We start from the raw sequence: 21,097 nt of genomic DNA on the forward strand, positions 1-21,097 counted from the left end.
AATATTCCCATCAAATTACGCGGATACAACTGTGTTCGAAGAGATGCAGACACAGGATCACACAGTTCTGGTGGTGTCTGTGTCTTTACTTCAAATCTCTATCCCAGTACACCTCTCAATTTGCATACTCCTCTGCAGGCTGTGGCTGTGCAAGTTCACATACAAACTTTAGTCACAGTCTGCAGCATCTATTTGCCGCCTCATGATACCATACATCAGCAAGACCTTGACAAGTTAGTGGACCAGCTTCCAAAGCCCTATATTGTACTCGGCGACTTCAACGGACATAGTACTTTGTGGGGTTCGGATGATACGAACTCTCGTGGGAGGCAGATTGAACAGTTCATTTCTGATAACTGCATCTGTCTGCTCAATAACGACGAGCAAACATACTTTCACGAACCTACACGTACTTTCCATAGTCTAGACCTGGCCATGTGTTCTCCTGAACTCCTGCCATTGTTGACTTTTACTGTCGATACCGATATGCATAATAGCGACCATTTTCCTATTATCGTCTCCCGTACTAAAAGCGACGGTACAACTCTTCGTCCTAAGCGTTTCTTATTCCAGAGAGCAGACTGGAATGCTTTTTCACAATTAGCAGACATCACTGAGACTATGGCCAATACTCCAGACATTTCGGAAGCAATACAGCTTGTTGTTGAAGTCATAATGAACGCAGCAAATAACAGTATCCCGATGACTTCCCCACGTCTAAGAAATTTTCGTAGACCGTGGTGGAACGATGCCTGTCGCGACAGTTTAAAAAACCAGAAAAGACTTTGGAACCTTTTTCGAAGATACCCAACGACAGAGAACTTCATCGCTTTCAAAAGAGCCAAGGCACTAGCGCGGCGCATTCGGCGACGAAGTCAGAGAGAATCATGGATTAATTTTATTTCCTCCATCACATCCTCTATTTCCAGTAAACTTTTATGGAAAAAGGTTAAGGCTGCTAATGGGATATACCATGAAACTGCTGTTCCTATTTTAAAAACAGGAAATGACATACATTCTGCCCCAATAGATGTGGCTAACATTCTCGGTCAAGCATTCGCACAAGTGTCCGCAATAGATTCTTATAGTCCGACATTTCAGGCAGTTAAGAATCGCGCGGAACGGTTGCCTTTGCGGTTTAAATCCCGAACCAACTTTTCATACAACTGTGAATTTAGGATATTTGAACTGGAAATGGCCTTGTCTAAAACCAAAGATACCAGTCCCGGGCCAGATGGAATTACTTACAATATGCTTCGCCATTTGAATAGGATATCTCTGTCCAATCTGTTGCTACTATTTAATAGAATCTGGACGGAGCAGAAATACCCTTCACAATGGCGTGAAGCTATTGTGATTCCAATATTGAAACCAGGCAAAGAGCCATGTATCCCTCTGAATTATAGACCGATTGCCCTTACGAACTGCCTCTGTAAAATATTTGAACGCATGGTCAATGCTCGTTTCGTATACGAATTGGAGAAAAGGGGAAGCATTCCCCCTATGCAGAGTGGTTTCCGTAGAGGTCGATCAACTTTCGACAACCTTATCTTATTGGAAACACAAATAAGAAATGCCTTTGTGAAAAGGAATCATCTTGTCTCCATATTTCTCGATATAGAAAAAGCATATGACCGTGCATGGCGCCATGGCATACTTAATACACTTTTTAACATAGGTTTTAGGGGTAATTTACCCATTTTTTTACAAAACTTTTTAAGACATCGCACCTTTCGTGTTCGAGTTGGCAATTTTTATTCTAATCATTTTATTCAAACTGAGGGAGTTCCCCAAGGAAGTGTCCTCAGTGTAACACTTTTTATTGTTCATCTCAGCCAGATTTTGAATCATTTGCCTTCATCTGTTACTGGAACACTTTACGTTGACGATCTGCAGATATCATGCCAAGGTAGTAATATGAATTTAATAGAGCGACAAATGCAGAATGCTGTGGACAAATTGGTGGCTTGGTGTAATAAGAATGGACACAATATATCGCCAGAGAAGAGTCGCTGTGTGCACTTTTGCCGTAAAAGAAACATTCATCAGGATCCTAACATTCAAATTAGAAATGTTTCCATTCCTGTTGTGAAAGAAATACAGTTTTTGGGAGTGATTTTCGATCAAAAGCTCACTTTCCTTCCGCATATTTTACACCTGCGGAAGAAGTGTGAGAAGTCCTTAAACATTTTAAAGGTACTATCCAGAACATCTTGGGGTGCCGATCGAACCTCCCTTCTTCGCATCTATCAAGCAGTTATTCTTTCTCGAATCGATTACGGGTGTATGATATATGGCTCCGCCCGCACATCTGTTTTGCGGCGGCTGGATACCGTCCATCATTCTGCTTTGCGCATTTGCTCTGGTGCGTTCCGTACTTCACCAATAGAAAGCCTCTACGTTATTTGCCATGAGCTACCCCTTTATATAAGACGTAAGAAACTGTCCGCTCTGTTTTATTTCAGAATACAATCGGTTCTAAATCACCCATTAAGAGAAATATCATTACCAGTAGGCTTGCGTCGCCTCTATAACGCCCGTCCTTCACATATTCTACCATTCTGTGAAAGAGTCAAAATGCTCCTGCATGACTCAAACTTGAGCGATATTCATATTAAATCAGTTGACCCTTTTAGATTTCCGCCTTGGGATATTCCGCAATTTACCTTTCTTAATCCTTTCAGTGGATTTGATAAATCCTCCACTTCTCATATAATCTTGAAACAGCTCTTTCTACAACATCGCTATCAATACTCATCTTTTCTGCCTGTTTTCACGGATGGCTCGAAATCAGATGGCCATGTTGGTTGTGGAATAATATTTCCGTCTGATATACTGAGCCACCGCCTTCACAACAGTTGCTCAGTTTTTACTGCTGAATTGGTAGCCATTTTCTGTGCTCTTAGGAAAATTTCGCTTTCCACACAGCGTAAATTCATTATTTACACTGATAGCAGGAGTGCGTTGGAGGCACTCACCCACTATCACAATTATCAAATACATCCAATTGCTATACGAATTCTGTTCACTTTGCACACCTTGCAAAATGAAAATTTTGATATCCTTTTTTGTTGGGTCCCGAGTCATGTAGGAATCTATGGCAACGAACTGGCGGATTCTGCTGCAAAATCTGCAGTGTCGCCCTTTAACCAAGGTCTTTCCTACAGTGATGTTAGGAAGGCCTTTAATAAACACATCTATTTTACCTGGCAAAACACATGGGATCTGCAGATCCAGAATAAACTTCATTCTGTGAAACCAATTATTGGACACTGGCCTAATCACCCTATACGCGAGGTTGATGTCAAGTTGACTCGCCTCCGCATTGGGCATACTCGCTACACGCATAAACATCTCATTTTTGGCGAGGCGGCACCAAAGTGCCCTGCATGTCATGTGGATTTTACCATTAATCATATTTTAATCGAGTGCCCATCTTTTAATTCCTCCCGTTTAAACTTTTTTAAATCATCGTCATTAACTTTACAAGATCTGGTGGGTGAGAAATTCCACCCAAACATCTTTAAATTTTTAAAATACATTAGCTTTTACACATGTATTTAATACTTTTAACTTTCATTAACGCCTGATTTTTACATTGCTTCAATGCAATGCGTTTTTATACCACTGTTTCATTTAAATTTATTAACGTTGTACGTACTAGAACTTTTTTTTTGGAATTTGTATGTTGATAACTTTTGATTTTATATTTTATCATGTGTTTTTTTTATATAGTTTGGTCTATTATTTTACCATTTGCTTGGCGCAGTATGATCAAGTATGGTTCTTGCGCCATAAAACACTAACTACCAACCAACCAACCAACCTAATTGAATGTCCTCTCTTTAATTCATACCGTGCTCGTTTTTTTACCCTGTCTTCAACATTGCAGGACTTAGTGGGTGAAAGATACCACCCAAATATTTTTAAATTCTTAAAAGCTATTGACTTTTTAACTTGTATATAGACTTTTTAATCATTCCTTTTTGTGTATTTGTACATTCCATCATTGTATCAATTTCATGAATCATAGTTTTTTTAATTTTAAAATGTTAAAACTATTTTCTAATCTTTTTTTTAGAAATTTTCTTTATGTCTGTGTTAATTAAATAAATGGGTGTTTTTAAACAAATTTTATACTTTTACCATTTGATTGGCGCAGTATAGCCAAATATGGCCCCTCAGGGGCTCACCTACTATAGGTGAGTACGGGTGTCCCAATCCCGAGGTTCCCAGGGATCTTTACTCCCTTTATGTTTCCACTCCCCTACGCCTTCTGCTATCTGCTTAGTTTTCTTTCCCTCGACGGCAAGCGAGGGAGCTCTCCATGGGAAGCTGTCGCCACTCTGTTTGCTTCTTGCTTCTCATGGACAGCTAAAAACCCCACGTGTTGGCCGTGCGTGGCGACCCATTAGACGGGTGATACATTTCGGTCTCCGATGTATCAATCGGCCGGTATCCTAGGCACATGACTGGGCTGCTCAAGGGGATCAAGCGAAGGGGTCACTCCTTGGGCTTGGCGTTAAGGGTGGTCACTGTCCCCGGGAGTGACTCCCAGCGTATAGGTTCTGGTTAGCATTATGGCAAGTGCCGAGGTTGGAAAGTTTCCAGAGCCGGCAACTACCATCCCTTGTTGGGCTCCGTGGTGGGCGATGCCGCCGGACCTGAATCAATATCAATATCGTATGGGTACTAATGTTCTTAACCACAGTAATGCTTTTGTAAAATTTTTTGTTGTTTATTCAGAAAAATCTTCTTTAAAATTTGTTTCACCAATTTTGATACATAAATGTATACTTGGCGTTGTCGGCGAAGTCCAAAATATTAAAAAGCTAAATAATGGAAGCCTGCTTATAGAAGTAAAAAACAACCAACAGTCACAAAATATTACAAAATTAAAAAAGATAGGGGACATAGAAGTCACTGTTTCTGCCCACCGTTTCCTTAACTATTCCAGAGGTGTCATATCTGAAAAAGAATTCCAGAGAGATCTTGAAGAGGACCTTTTAGATAATTTAAAAGATCAAAAAGTAATAGCAGTTCGCAGGATTACAATTAAAAAAAATAATCAAAATCTTCCTACCAAACATTTAATTCTGACATTCAATACTCCAGTTCTACCGAAATCTGTCAAAATAGCTTATATCAACTGCCCAGTTAAACCATACATTCCAGAACCACTCCGCTGCTTTAAATGCCAAAAATTTGGTCATTCTATTACAGCTTGCAGGGGAGATAAAGAAATTTGCGCTCGATGCTCCCTCCCGGACCACAATAGTAAAAACTGTACATCTACCACACAAAAATGTTATAACTGTCAAGGCGATCATCCATCTTACTTCCGTTCCTGCCCACGATACAAACAAGAAAAAGAAATTCAAACCATCAAAATAACTAAAGGTATTTCCTTTTCAGAAGCACGCAAAATAGTAAGCGAAAGAACACCAAAACCAAATTTATCATATTCATCAGCATTAAATTCAGCCGTTTCAACTTCAGAACCACGCAATTCACAAAACCAACCATTAAAAAATATAGAAACAAATACTCCTGCAATCTGCACAGCAGATCCTGACACCATAACTATAAAAAAGACGGACTACCTTGCCCTTCTGGAAATAAAAAAATCTTGGGAAGAAACTTCTTCCTCTTCTCTTAAAAAGCCAAAACGAAAAAAAGTTTTAATGAAGGAAAAAATGCTCAAAGACAAAAAGACACCCAGAACAAAAGAAACAAATAAAACTGAAGAAAAAGAAGAACATTTTAAAATTCATCCATCTGATGACAGCATAAGTGATATGGATGAGGACAGAGTGGATTCTGATCCCACTAATATTTCATCGGAATATTTTAAATCAAAATTTTTTAAAAAGCCTAAAGGTTGATGTTCTCTCACCTTCATCTTTTCTATTTACTGAAGGCAATCTACTTTTTCCCTTGCTCTTTTTTTTTAATCTTTATGTCTACATTCGTCTCTTGGAACTGCCGAGGGTACATGAATAAATCTTCAGAATTGAGAGACATTATAAACAAATACAATCCTGCCTGCATTGCACTCCAGGAAACCTACCTTAAAACAGACAAGCAGAACATACGGCACTACAAAAATTTCAGCAAGCACAATATTCAAAACAGATTTTCTGGGGGCGTGGCAATTCTTGTCGCTACGAATATTCCATCAATGCAAGTAAATCTGAACACTAATTTGCAAGCTGTAGCTGTACGAATTCAGATGAAAAACTTAATAACTGTCTGTAGCCTCTATTTGCCACCTAAACAACAAATCAGTCAAACGGACCTAAATAACCTGTTTTGCCAATTACCTTCGCCATTCATTATTTTGGGAGATTTTAATGGTCATAGTCCTTTTTGGGGAAGTTCAGAATCAAATTCGCGTGGTAAGCAAATTGAACAATTTCTTGCAGATCATAATTTGTGCATGTTAAATTCTGACGAAAAAACGCATTTTCATTTACCAACAAGAACTTTTCATTCTGTTGATCTTGCTATTTGCTCTCCGTCTTTATTGCCTTTTTTCAGTTTAACTGTTGACAACGATCTTTATAATAGCGACCATTTTCCTTTAATTTTGACCGACAGTAGACACAATGTAGCTAGTTCTTTCCGACCATCCAAATATGTTTTAAATGCAGCAAACTGGCAAAAATTCACCTCTCTGGCTAATATCAATTCAGAAATAGTTAAATCTTCCACTATTGATGAAGCTCTGAAACATATTGTCAATATTATAATTGAGGCAGCAGATAACACTATTCCAAAGAAATCTGGAGTTCGTAGGAAGCAAAACAAACCATGGTGGGATGCTAATTGCCAACAAGCATATAAAAAACAAAAAAAGGCGTGGAATATTTTTCGCCGGTATCCCTCTACTGAAAATTTTATCAATTTTAAAAAATCTAGAGCAGAATCCAGAAAAATCCAACGACGCAGTAGAAGAATTTCTTGGCAAAAATTCGTTTCTGGTATCACTTCAACAATATCTAGCCATCATTTGTGGAATAAAGTTAAAAAAGCTTCAGGTGCTTCTCATTCTAATAATGTTTCAATTTTAATTGATAAAGGAAATACCATATCATCCACAAAAGATATTGCAAATTCCATAGCGTCAACATTAGCTCACACGTCCAGCAGTAAAAATTATTCTCCTGCGTTTTTGAAATACAAAGAGAAAGCAGAAAAGCAAAAACTACATTTTAATTCTCAGACTAACCTGCCCTACAACAGCGATTTTACGTTTTTAGAGTTCCAATCGTGCCTTGCCATTGTCCACGATTCTTCTCCCGGTCCTGACAACATTAGTTACAGTATGATCAAAAACTTAACAACAGAGTCGAAAAAAAGCTTATTATATCTTTATAACCGTATCTGGAGAGAACAATATTTTCCTTCTTTTTGGCAACAAGCTATAATAATTCCTTTGTTAAAACCAGGCAAAGATCCAACTAATCCATCAAATTATCGACCCATTGCTTTGACCTGTTGTCTTTGCAAATTGTTAGAAAAAATGATAAATCGAAGGCTAATTTTTTATCTGGAGACAAATAATTTACTTCACCCTTCGCAGAGTGGATTTCGAAGAGGACGAAGCACTCTCGATAATCTTCTTGCTCTCGAATCCGACATTCGCCTAGCATTTTTACAAAGAAAGCACTTAGTTGCCATTTTTTTCGACATCGAAAAGGCATACGACCGAACTTGGAGATATGGAATTTTAAAAGATTTATATGATCTGGGACTAAGAGGAAATCTTCCTGTTTTTATTCAAAATTTTTTAAAGCTTAGAAAATTCCGTGTTAAGGTGGAATCTGAACTTTCAGATTCTTTTGTACAAGAGGAAGGTGTTCCCCAAGGCAGCGTTTTAAGCGTCACTCTTTTTATTTTAAAAATAAATAACATTTTAAAATTACTTCCAATGTCTGTGAAGGGCTTTTTATATGTTGACGACCTGTATATCTCTTGTACAGGGATGCATATGAATTTTATACAAAGACAATTGCAGATCGCAATAAATAATATTACCCAATGGACGAACACTAATGGTTTTACCATCTCAACATTGAAAACGGCTGGTGTGCACTTCTGTCGGAAACGTAACCTTCACTTTGATCCTGATCTAAAACTGTATGATCAGCCAGTACCATTTTTAAATGAAATTCGATTTCTGGGCATTATCTTTGATAAAAAACTCACCTTTCAGTCGCATATAAAACTTTTACGTAAAAAGTGTGAAAACTCTTTAAACATTTTAAAAGTCTTATCAACTACAGCATGGGGAGCCGACAGAAATTCTATGTTGAAAATATACAAGGCCGTTGTACTTTCCAAGCTGGATTATGGATCCTCAATATACGGTTCTGCTAGGAAAAGCATTTTGCAAAAACTGGATCCTATTCACCACATAGCTCTCCGTCTTTGTTCAGGTGCTTTCAGGACATCCCCTGTTAAAAGCTTGTATGTTGAAACCTGTGAACCAGCCCTTGAATTAAGAAGACAAATTTCATCTCTTAACTATTATTTTAAAATTCAGTCGAACATTAATCATCCATTTTATGATTTTAAACTTCGCCCCTTTTTAGTTCGCTTGCAAGATGCGCGAAAATCATTCATCCCTGTCTTTTTTACGAGAGTTCATAATATTCTTTTAGACCTTAATGTACTGTATCTACATGCAGCTCCTCATCCAGAAAATACTTTTCCACCTTGGAAAATTCCTGAAGTACAATATTTAAATCCTTTTGAAACTTTTATCAAGTCTGGTACAGCAAATATCATCTTTCAAAAAATTTTCTTAGAACACAGACAACAATATCAAAATTTTATTCCAGTTTTTACAGACGGGTCAAAATCAGCTGCTCATGTCTCTTTTGCTGTTGTTTTCCCTCACACAGTTTCTTCGTTTAAACTTCACCCCTCCTGTTCAGTTTTTACTGCAGAAATAAGTGCTCTTTTATATGCTTTAGAAGAAATTTCTAATAGCCGGAACAAAAACTTTATCATCTATACGGATTCTCTGAGTGTTTTAAATTCTCTAAAATCATGTAATCCTCATCCTTTGGTATTAAAAATCTTAGATACTTTTGATAAACTAAGTTCTCGTAATTACACTATTTTATTCTGTTGGGTACCATCCCATGTTGGAATTTTGGGCAATGAAGAGGCAGATAAGGCTGCCAAATTGGCGAATACTTCAATGGCTACTAATATTCCTGTGAACGACATAAAGAAATATATTAAAAAGCTTCTATATTCTAATTGGCAAAGACAGTGGGATCTGGAAACAAGCAACAAACTTCATGTTATCAAACCCCATGTGCAACCCTGGCCCTCATTAGCGAACAGAAAAGCGGATACTGTCTTAACGCGATTACGAATTGGACACACTCGATTCACTCATATTCATTTGTTGTTAGGTGAACAACCACCACTGTGTTCACGATGCCATTGTCAAATGTCTGTTCAACATATTTTGTCAGAATGCCCGAATTTCAATGCTCAGCGTTTACAGTTTTTTCAAAAGTCCTGCCCTTCATTATCTTCCTTGCTTGATAAGACACCTCATGTCCAAATTTTTACTTTTTTAAAGTCCATAAAGTTTTATCCGTTGATTTAAATCTTGTATACTTTTTAGCCTCTCATATTCCATTCGATTACTGTTTTAAATGATATAATTTTACCTATTGTTTGGCGCAGTATGGTCAAAATCATGGCTCTTGCGCCATAAAACCTCAAACAAACTCAAACTCAAACTCAATAGCCAAATATGGCTCTTGCGCCAGAAAAAACACACAAAACCAAACCCTTTATGTTTTACACTCCACTATGTCTTCTGCTGTCTCCTTTTTTCTTCTTTCCCTCGAGGGTAGGCTAGGGAGCTCCCCATGAGAAGCTGTCGCCGCTCTGTTTGCTTCCTGCTTCTCATGGACAGCAAATACCCCCACGTGTTTGCCGTGCGTGGCGACCCATTAGACGGGTGGTGCACTGTGGTCCCCGGTGTATCAATCGGCTGGTCGCTAGCCACCTGAGTGGTTAGTTTGCTAGGGATCAAGCGAAGGGGCTACTCCTTGGGCTTGGCGTTAAGGGTGGTCACTGTCCCCGGGGGTAGCTCCCAGCGTATAGGTTCCGGCCAGCACTAAGGTAAGCGCCGAGGCTGGGAATATCTAGAGCCGGGGGCTGCCTTCCCATGTTGGGCTCCATGGTGGGCGGTGCCGTCGGGCCCGAATCCCCATCAATGTCGTATGGGCAAAAAAAACAAAAACACCATATCGATTTCAGAAATTAATCATTTTCCATCTTTCTTTCTAATTCAAAGAGTATCTGATGCAAAAGAATCTTTCCATAATGTGTCCCCTTTTCTTGTCGAGAGAGCCATTTCTGGTAATGTAGGTGAAGTTAAATCTATAAAGAAGCTTCGATCTGGCGATTTGCTAGTTGAAGTTGGATCCTCCAAACAATCCAAACAAATTGCTATGCTGAAAAATCTGTCGACAATTCCTATTCAAGTTAGTCCCCACCCGACATTAAACTCCTCCAAGGGAGTTATATCCTGCGGAGAGCTATTAAATGTTCCTGTTGAAGATATAACTAAAGATTTAAAAAATCAGGGAGTGACCCATGTACGGCGTATTTCTATACGAAGGGATGGCCAGCTCCTAAAAACAAAACATTTAGTTTTGACATTTGATTCTCCTAAATTACCTGAGCACATAAAAGCCGGATATATGCGCCTATCTGTCCGAGAATATATTCCAAACCCATTGCGTTGTTTCAAGTGCCAACGCTTCGGGCATTCTAAAACTTCTTGCCGCGGGACTCTAACATGCGCCCGTTGTGCAGAATCTGGTCATGATAGTACTAACTGCACTGCCCAAGAGAAGTGTGTGAATTGCAAAGACCAGCACACTTCCTTTTCCCGAAACTGTCTTGCTTGGAAACAGGAGAAAGAAATAATTTCAACTAAGATCAAAAATAAAATTTCTTATCAAGAAGCTCGCAAACTCATAAAATCGAAAACGCCTTCAGCTGGGATAAATTACGCTTTTGCAGTTAAAAAAACGTCGGCTACCATATCCACTCAGTGGGATCTGAATGATCTATCTTCTGGTAAGGTTTTAAAACCATTAGAATCTGCTCAAAGAGCTCCTATTCCAGTTAACTTGCCAAATCCTTCACCTGTGTCTGTTGCACCAATTAGTGACAATGCTTCAGCTTCGCCGGATTTAACTGGTTTTCAACTAGTGACACACACTAAAAAGTTTAAAAAGGACTCACCTGTGGAAACAAAATCTTTAATCAATGTTGAAAAAATTTCAAAATTTTACTCTTCCTCACCTCACCAAGTTCCCACCACTGTTGCAACGCAAATTGCGCCAACTGTGAAACCCAAATTGTGTAATAAGCCAATTACGGCTGAAATAAAATTACCTTCTTCTGATACGGCACTACAATCCATAGATAATCTTCCTTTAGTAGGAACAAATCTACAACAGTCGAGTCAATCTGATGCTGATGCTGAAATGAGCTCTTCCACTGCATCAGATGGGGATATGTTGGAATATCGTATGTCTGAGGACTTAGAAGACTCGCCAGAAACTATAAGTCCTCCTCCCTCGATTAAATATAAAAAAGAAAAGAAAAAAAACCTTATTCCAACGAAATATAAGAACTCGTAGTGAACTTGCATCTTACTTTTTTGTCTTTTCGATGCTGTTTTTTGCTTTTAACCTTAGAAGATTCACATCTTGAAAGTTATTATATTTGCTTTTGTAATGTGTATATATATATACACATGTGTGTGTATATTGCATTTTATCTATATGTTTGCATCTCTGATATTTTAATTTTCCAATATTTGTTTCTTAAGCATATTTTGTACAGTTTTTTAAATTTGACAATTTCTCTATTAGAATCAGATATGAAAAAAGGTTTTTAATTTCACTATTCTTCAATTTCGCTGTAATTTCAATTTTTTTTAGAATTTTAACTTTTTATAGTACACTACCATATGTTTTTAACCACGATCCTGTTTATCCACCATAAGTTTGGCGCAGTATGGCCAAATTTGGCTCTTGCGCCAGTAAAACTCACTCACTAAGACGTACTGCTTTGAAATTTTATCAGTGTTCAGTGTTATCAATGTTCTATCCAGTTTTTAAAATTATTTAAATAAAGTCAAAGACTACCTTTTTACCATGTGTCTGGCGCAGTATAGTCAGATATGGCTCTTGCGCCAATAAACGCCAAATTCCACTCCACTCCGCGCCAATAAACCGCACAAACCAACCAACCAACCAACCAACCTTCAAACAAAGGGATTCAGCATACTTTTCTGCTGGATACCTAGTCATGTAGGTATAGTTGGCAATGAAAAGGCTGATTGCGCTGCGAGAGCGGCTCTACATAATCTGTCACGACCATGCACTCATTCTGATCTGTTTGCCACATATGATAAGTACATACTTTCTGTTTGGCAAGAATCCTGGGATAGAGAAATGCAAAATAAATTGCATTTTATTAAACCGACTATTAACTTGTGGCCAGCTGTCCCGGTTAGAGGGGCAGATGTCAAATTAACCAGACTAAGCATTGGTCATACCCGCCTTACGCACAAACATCTTTTGTTTGGTCAGCGTCCACCGATGTGGTCAGACTGCAATGTTAATCTTACAGTTTCACACATTTTAATTCAGTGTCCTAAATTTAATTCTCATCGTGTGCGGTTTTTTAATTCATTAACATTGGAAATGCATGAATTGGTGGGAGAACACCCTCACAGGAGTATCTTTGAATTTCTAAGAGCAATAAATTTTTTCCATTTTATATGAACTTTTGGGATTTTAAACATTTTCTTGGAATTTTTTCCATAATTGGAGTCATAATTTTAAGACCTTTTGTCTTTTAAACTTATTGTGCTTTCTTTTTATAAGTGTAAAACGTTGTTTGTATTTTACCCTTGAGGAAATGTTTCGTTTAACAATCATATGGTAATATACACATACCACTTGTTTTGGCGCAGCATGGCCAGTTTTGGCTCTTGCGCCATAAAAATCCAATATCCATCCATCCATCCAATATTCTTCTTTTGCACCAATTTTTACAGATGGTTCGAAATCGGATGCACATGTCGGTAGTGGCATCATACTTCCATCTGAGACACTGAGCTATCGTTTGCACAATTGTTGCTCAGTGTTTACTGCTGAGTTGACTGCAATTTTCTGTGCTCTTGAGAAGATCTCGCCAAACACTCAGGGTAATTTCATAATCTATACTGATAGCATGTGAGTGCGTTGGAGACATTATCCAACTACCATAATCGAATGCATCCGATTGCCATTGAGGTATTGTCTCTTTTACGAACTCTTAAGGAAAAGGGATTTAATATTATATTTAGCTGGGTACCAAGTCACGTGGGCATTGTTGGAAATGAAGCAGCAGATGTCGCTGCAAAACATGCTTCCACTTCGCTGTGTCAAAGCATCCCATATAGTGACTTTAAAACAGCCATTTTTTCCCGCCTGCTATCAATATGGCAAGGAAAATGGGATCTGCAGACTGAAAATAAGTTGCATTCAGTCAAACCATCGATTGGTTTATGGCCTACGAGTCCTATACGAGAGCTCGATGTTAAGTTGACTCGTCTCCGTATAGGGCACTCGCGTTTTACGCATAAGTATCTTATTTTGGGAGACAGTGCACCGATATGTCCCACATGTCGGGTCGTTTTTAGTATTAAACACATTTCAATAGAATGTTGCTCATTTAGCTCACATAGAATTCGTTTTTTTAAATCTTCATCTTTAACTTTAACAGACTTGGTGGGGGAGACGTACCACCAAAATATTTTCAAATTCTTAAAGGCTATTCGCCTTTTCGCGTACATTTAATTCATTTTTTGGCTTTTCGATTTGTTTGACAACTAAAAATAACTTTGTGACTTTCACTTTTTATTTCCACATTTAAACCATCATTGCTCATTCTAAATTTCTGAATGTTATATGTTCATTTTAATCTATTCAATTTTCGCCTTCTTTTACCGAGACTAAACTGTTTTATATTTTAATTGATGAAGCAGTTTTTTATGTAGTATGATTTTAAACCATATGCTTGGTGCAGCATGACCAGATATGGCCCTTGCGCCAAAAAAAATCCAAAACAACAACTCTGCACTATTTATATATTGCGCTCACAAGTGATCTATGTAAAACATGGTTAATGCCCGCCTTCTAATTGAGCTGGACAAGAGCACAATTATGACTACCAAAGCGTTAGTCATTTAGGTTTTTCCCTTTTTTTATGGAAAATCTGGAGAGGCTTTATGGAAGACAGTTCAGAGAACTGGGATGCAATTTTGTTTGGAAATTCCAACAATTTGAAAAATTTCAGTAAGGAGCAAGCATTTAGTAAAAGGATGCTATTGTTTTCTTTTAAAAGGAATCGGTATTTTTTTATGTAAAGAAATTATGAAAGATATTTTGATGAATTAAAATATCTCGTCAAGAGTAGCCCAACTTAAGCAGAACAGTTATGAGTACCAAAGCCATAATTCATTTTTGTTTGTTTCTCTCTGTGTCAGAAATTAAAATTTTGGGAGAGCTTTTATGGAAGCCAGTTTCTCAAACAGGAATAAAATTGTAGAAAGACGTTTATGTGCTTCATTCGTATGGAATTTATCCGTAAGTACCACTTATTTAAAAGAATTTTTGACCCAGAATAACGATTATTGAAGAGGCGATTCGTTTTTCAAAGAATAGAAATGAATGGCTTCATGAAAATGAACTTTTAAAGAGTGTATATGGAAGATAGTTGAAAGAACTGACATATATTTTCGTATTATATTTGATATTAGTTAGTTCATTGCAGGAGAGTTTTCTTTAATAAATGAGGAATATTGTTGGCAGTTTTTTTTATTGTCGGAGAATTTGAATATATTTTATTTATCAAATAATGGAGAGAAATTGATCTTGAAGAGTTTGAAAAGACTGAACTTCTCATGCGATTTTTCTTCACTATTCTCTCCAATATGGAGAAATGTTTGTTCTTTGTAAATACAAAAAGCAAATTATTTAAAGATTATGTTGACCCGTCCTCAGTTATAAATTAAGGCAGTTTTTATTGTACAATTTTTTTTTCTGGACGCGGATAGGAATATTTTGAACAGTATTAAATTTATTTTAATATTATTTCTTCCTCTTCCTCTGAAAACCCCCCTCAGGAGCTCACCTACTATAGGAGAGTACGGGTGTCCCAATCCCGAGGTTCCCAGGGATCTATACTCCTTTTACGTTTATTCTCCTCTGAACCTGCTGCTAACTGCTGTATCTCTTCCATCCCTCGACGGCAAGCGAGGGAGCTCTCCATGAGAAGCTGTTGCCGCTCTGTTTGCTTCTTGCTTCTCATGGACAGCCAAAACCCCACGTGTTGGCCGTGCGTGGCGACCCATTTGAAAGACGGGTGGTGCACTGTGGTCCCCTGTGCATCAATCGGCTGGTAGCTAGTCACCTGAGTGGCTAGTCTGCTAGGGATCAAGCGAAGGGGTTACTCCTTGGGCTTGGCGTTAAGGGTGGTCACTGTCCCCGGGGGTAACTCCGAGCGTATAGGCAACCGATTAGCACCAAGGTAAGCGCCGAGGCTGGGAATGGCCAGAGCCGGTGGCTGCCTTCCCTTGTTGGGCTCCGTGGTGGGTGGTGCCGTCGGACCTGAATTTTTATCTATATCGCATGGGCTCCTCCCGGAAATCTCCCTTCAGTGGGCATCGAAAACAAATTCATTTCACATCTCCTCCATCATTCGATACATTTTTTGTCATTAAAAGAGTTTCTGATAAGCAAGAAACATTCAATAATGTTTCGCCTTTTCTCGTACAAAAAGCAATTGCAGCAGTTGTCGGTGAAGTTGAATCCATCCGTAAAATGCGTTCAGGTGATTTGCTGGTGGAAGTCTGCTCGAAAAAGCAAGCCCAGCAAATCATAAAATTAAAAGCTTTGGCAACAATACCTGTCACTGTTAGCTCCCACATGTCACTTAACTATTCAAGAGGTGTAATTACATGTGGAGAGCTGTTTAACGTTCCTCTTGAGGAAATAACTATGGAACTCAAGCCACAAGGAGTGACAAATGTACGCCAGATCAATATTCGCAGGGATGGGCAACTCCTTCCCACAAAACATTATATTATTACTTTTCATACTCCGAAGCTACCAGAATTTTTATTCGCAGGCTACATAAAATTACCCGTACGACAATATATCCCAAATCCTCTACGATGTTTTCAATGCCAGCGTTTCGGTCATTCGAAAACTAACTGCCGCGGGACCCTCACTTGCGCCCGTTGTGCAGAAAAAGGCCATGATAGCCAGCAGTGTTGCGCACCCGAAAAATGTGTAAACTGCGGAGGTAATCATACTTCATTTTCTAGAAATTGTGAACGTTGGCAACAAGAAAAACAAATAACAGCAATAAAAACGAAGGAAAATTTATCCTATCCTGAAGCTAGAAAGAAAGTTCTAGCTCAAACACCCTCACCTGGTTTAACATATGCATCTGTAGTAAGAAAATCTTTTTGTACAAATTGTTCTTGTAAGAATTGTGTTAAATACTCCACCGAAAACAAAAATACAGATAAATCCTCTGAATCTGAAACTGAACCTACTGCAAAAAATATTCCTGACAATATCAAACCTGCTAAATCTAAATCGAATTCAAAATCCCAAAATTCACTGAAACTAAAGCTTGCAAAACGTGGCTCTTAGTCAATACAGCTGCCTTCAAAATTAAAATTATCAAAAACACAGAAATCCGTCGCACTGGGACTGGCGACGCAGGGTATCGTCCATAAGGATTTAACATCCATTTTTGGTGGCGCACCCAAAAGTCCCGATATCATTAAACTCCATCCATCTGAAGGGGATGACGATGAATTAGAAATGAGTTGCGATGTTTCACCAACTCAAACAACTGATAGCGACCTCTCTTCTAATACAAAACTCTCTTAATGGGTACTTTCCTTTCATGGAATTGTCGTGGCATTCGTTCCAAACTTCCTGATATCAAGTCCATCTTTAACAAATTTCATCCCGTTTGTCTTGGTGTTCAAGAAACCTTTTTGACACCAAGCATTCCTATTAAACTACGCGGATACAGCTGTGTGCGGAAAGATGCAGACACAGAATCTCGCATTTCTGGAGGTGTCTGTATCTTCACTTCTAACCTTTACCCGAGCACACCTCTAACTCTACATACATCTCTACAGGCTGTGGCTGTACAAGTTCATGTACGGACATTAGTCACAGTCTGCTGTCTTTACTTACCACCTCATGCAGTTATATGTCAGCAAGATCTTGATAACCTTGTAGATCAGCTTCCCTCACCATTTCTCTTACTGGGCGACTTTAACGGGCATAGTACATTGTGGGGTTCAGAAAGTACAAACTCTCGAGGGCGGAAAATTGAGCAGTTTCTATCTAACAACTGTCTCTGCCTGCTCAATACTGAACAGAGAACGTACTTCCATGAACCCACACGTAGCTTCCATACACTTGATCTGGCCATATGTTCTCCTGAACTCTTGCCGTTGCTTAAATTTTCAGTCGGTAATGATCTGTACAATAGTGATCCTTTTCCAGTTATTGTCTCATATGCTGAAGGAGGAAATAAGACCCTGCGTCCTCCACGTTTTTTATTCCATCGAGCAAACTGGGATATGTTTATGTACTCAGCAGACATCTCACAGGCTATGGTCAGTATTCCAGACATCACAGAAGCAGTTCAACATGTCATTCAAACACTTATAAAAGCCGCTAATAACACCATACCAAAATCTTCCTCGCGTCTAAGGAAGTTTTACAAACCGTGGTGGAATAAAGAATGCCACGACAGCCATAAGAATCAAAAGAAACTATGGAATATTTTTAGACGATACCCAACAACAGAGAATCTTGTCGCTTTTAAAAGAGCCAAAGCGCTTGCTCGCCGCATTCGCCGACGTAGTCAAAGGGAATCGTGGATAAAATTTATATCATCAATCACATCTTCTACTTCCAGTAAACATTTATGGAGGAAAGTAAAGGCTGCTAATGGGATTTATAGTGAATCATCCATCCCTGTTTTAAAAACCGGAACTGAGATGCACTCTTTCCCATTAGACATAGCCAATATTCTTGGTCATGCATTCGCACAGGTTTCCGCTATGGATTCTTATAGTCCTGAATTTCTGGCAATTAAGAATCCAGCGGAACGGTTATCATTGCATTTTAATGACCGAAGTTCCTATCCATACAACTGTGAGTTTAGGATGTTTGAATTAAAAGCCGCCTTGTCTCAAGCCCATGATACAAGTCCTGGGCCGGATGGAATCACATATAGTATGCTTCGCCATTTGAATGAAAACTCACTTTCCAACCTACTATTTTTATTTAATAGAATCTGGACGGAGCAGAAGTACCCATCACAATGGCGTGAAGCTATTGTGATTCCAATCCTAAAACCTGGCAAGGAATCTTCAAATCCTCTGAGCTACAGGCCAATTGCTCTAACAAGTTGCATTTGTAAAACCTTTGAGCGCATGGTCAACGCTCGTCTTATCTTTGAATTGGAGAAACAAGGATGTATCTCGCCGTTGCAGAGTGGTTTCCGGAGAGGTCGTTCCACCTTCGACAATCTCATTTTACTGGAAACCCAGATCCGTAACGCTTTTGTTAAGAGGAATCACCTTGTCTCCATATTTTTTGATATAGAAAAGGCCTATGACCGTGCTTGGCGCTTTGGAATACTTTCAACGCTTTTTAACTGCGGTTTTAGGGGAAACCTACCTATGTTTTTACAGAACTTTTTATCTCATCGGACTTTCAGAGTTCGTGTAGGCAACTTTTATTCCGATTCTTTTATTCAAGCTGAGGGAGTTCCGCAGGGAAGTGTCCTCAGTGTCACGCTTTTTATCGTTCATCTTAGTCAAATTTTAACAAGCTTACCTTCATCTGTACATGCCAGCCTTTATGTTGACGATCTGCAGATATCATGCCAAGATAGCGATATGAATGTAATTGAACAACATTTACAAACTGCCGTAGATAAATTAGTACCTTGGTGCGATAACAATGGGCATACTATCTCTCCGGAGAAGAGCCGATGTGTCCACTTTTGCCGGAAAAGAAAGCTTCACCTTGATCCGAATATACATATTCGAAATACTCAAATCCCTGTGGTGAACGAAGTACGGTTTTTAGGAGTGATTCTTGATCGGAAGCTCACCTTCCTGCCGCATATCTTATATTTACGGAAGAAGTGTGAGAAATCATTGAACATTTTAAAAGTGCTCTCGAAAACATCTTGGGGTGCCGATCGAACCTCCTTAATCCGTGTTTACCAAGCAGTAATTCTTTCCCGAATTGACTATGATTGTATGGTGTATGGTTCCGCCTGCCCATCAGTTTTGAGGCGACTGGATACCATTCACCATTCTGCTCTGCGTATCTGTTCAGGGGCATTCCGTACTTCTCCGGTTGAAAGCCTATACGTTATATGCCATCAACTTCCTCTAAGTTTAAGGCGTAAGAAATTGTCTGCCATATTTTATTACCCCTCAGGGGCTCACCTACTATAGGTGAGTACGGGTGTCCCAATCCCGAGGTACCCAGGGATCTTTACTCCCTTTAGGTTTACTCTCCTCTGCGCCTTCTGCTGTCGCCTTTTTTTCTTTCCCTCGACGGCAAGCGAGGGAGCTCTCCATGAGAAGCTGTCGCCGCTCTGTTTGCTTCTTGCTTCTCATGGACAGCCAAAACCCCACGTGTTGGCCGTGCGTGGCGACCCATTAGAAAGACGGGTGGTGCACTGTGGTCCCCGGTGTATCAATCGGCTGGTACCTAGTCACCTGAGTGGCTAGTCTGCTAGGGATCAAGCGAAGGGGTTACTCCTTGGGCTTGGCGTTAAGGGTGGTCACTGTCCCCGGGGGTAACTCCCAGCGTATAGGTACCGATTAGCACTAGGGCGGATGCCGAGGCTGGGAATAACCAGAGCCGGTAATTGCTTTCCCTTGTTGGGCTCCGTGGTGGGCGGTGCCGTCGGACCCGAATCACTTACTATATCGTATGGGCTCCTCCAAACGTGGTCCCTTCAGTGGGCATAGAAACATTCCAATATCTTCCAACATATCTTATCATTTCGATCCATTTTACATTGTAAAGCGAGTTTCTGCAAATAACGAAACTTTTCAAACTGTCTCTCCTTTCCTTGTGCAAAAGGCTATAACGGCAACAGTTGGCGATGTTAAATCCATTCGTAAAATGCGCTCTGGTGACTTGCTTGTTGAGGTGAATTCTCGTAAGCAAGCCCAGCAGATTCAAAAATTAAAAGCACTGGGAAATATACCAATAACTGTAAGTCCTCACCAGTCGTTGAATACCTCTAAAGGTGTCATTACCTGCGGGGAACTCTTAAATGTCCCCATAGATATAATAAAATCAGAAATGAAACCGCAAGGAGTTATAGATGTCCGCCGCATCACTATACGGCGTAATGGACAACTCCTTGAAACAAAACATCACATCTTAACGTTTCAGACACCCAAACTACCAGAATTTGTTTACGCAGGTTATATACGACGCCCAGTAAGGCCGTACATTCCGAACCCACTTAGATGCTTTCAGTGCCAGCGATTTGGCCATTCTAAAGTTAATTGCCGCGGGTCTTTAACATGTGCCCGCTGTGCAGAAAAAGGGCATGATAGCCAGGAATGTTCCACACAGGAAAAGTGTGTGAACTGTAAAGGCGATCACCCTTCATTTTCTCGATCATGTCCTAGCTGGCAGCTTGAAAAACAAGTAATAACAATAAAAATCAAAGATCTTTCATATCCCGAAGCCAGGCGTAGAGTTCAAGCACAAACTCCTACTCCTGGTAAAAGTTAAGCTTCTGTTGTTCAGAACACCTTTTGCGCAAACTGTTCATGTAATAATTGTGTAAAATTTCACACTGATTCAAAACCACCTGAAAATATTAGGAATTCTGATTCTGAACATTCTAGCAATAGTACACTTGACAGACCCAAGAAACCACAAAAGAAATCGAAGAAAAAATTGCAAAACTC

At 39.3% G+C, this 21,097-nt stretch overlaps 1 protein-coding gene across 1 annotated transcript in view; it reads left to right on the forward strand.

Moving 5' to 3' along the window:
* The window catches only part of LOC129957571 (uncharacterized), a 356,141-nt gene that overhangs the window by 88,419 nt on the left and 246,625 nt on the right, over positions 1–21,097 (forward strand). The window lies entirely within an intron of this gene.

Source organism: Argiope bruennichi, chromosome 11 (assembly GCF_947563725.1).
Source record: "Argiope bruennichi chromosome 11, qqArgBrue1.1, whole genome shotgun sequence".
Classification (NCBI taxonomy): Eukaryota; Metazoa; Arthropoda; class Arachnida; order Araneae; family Araneidae; genus Argiope; species Argiope bruennichi.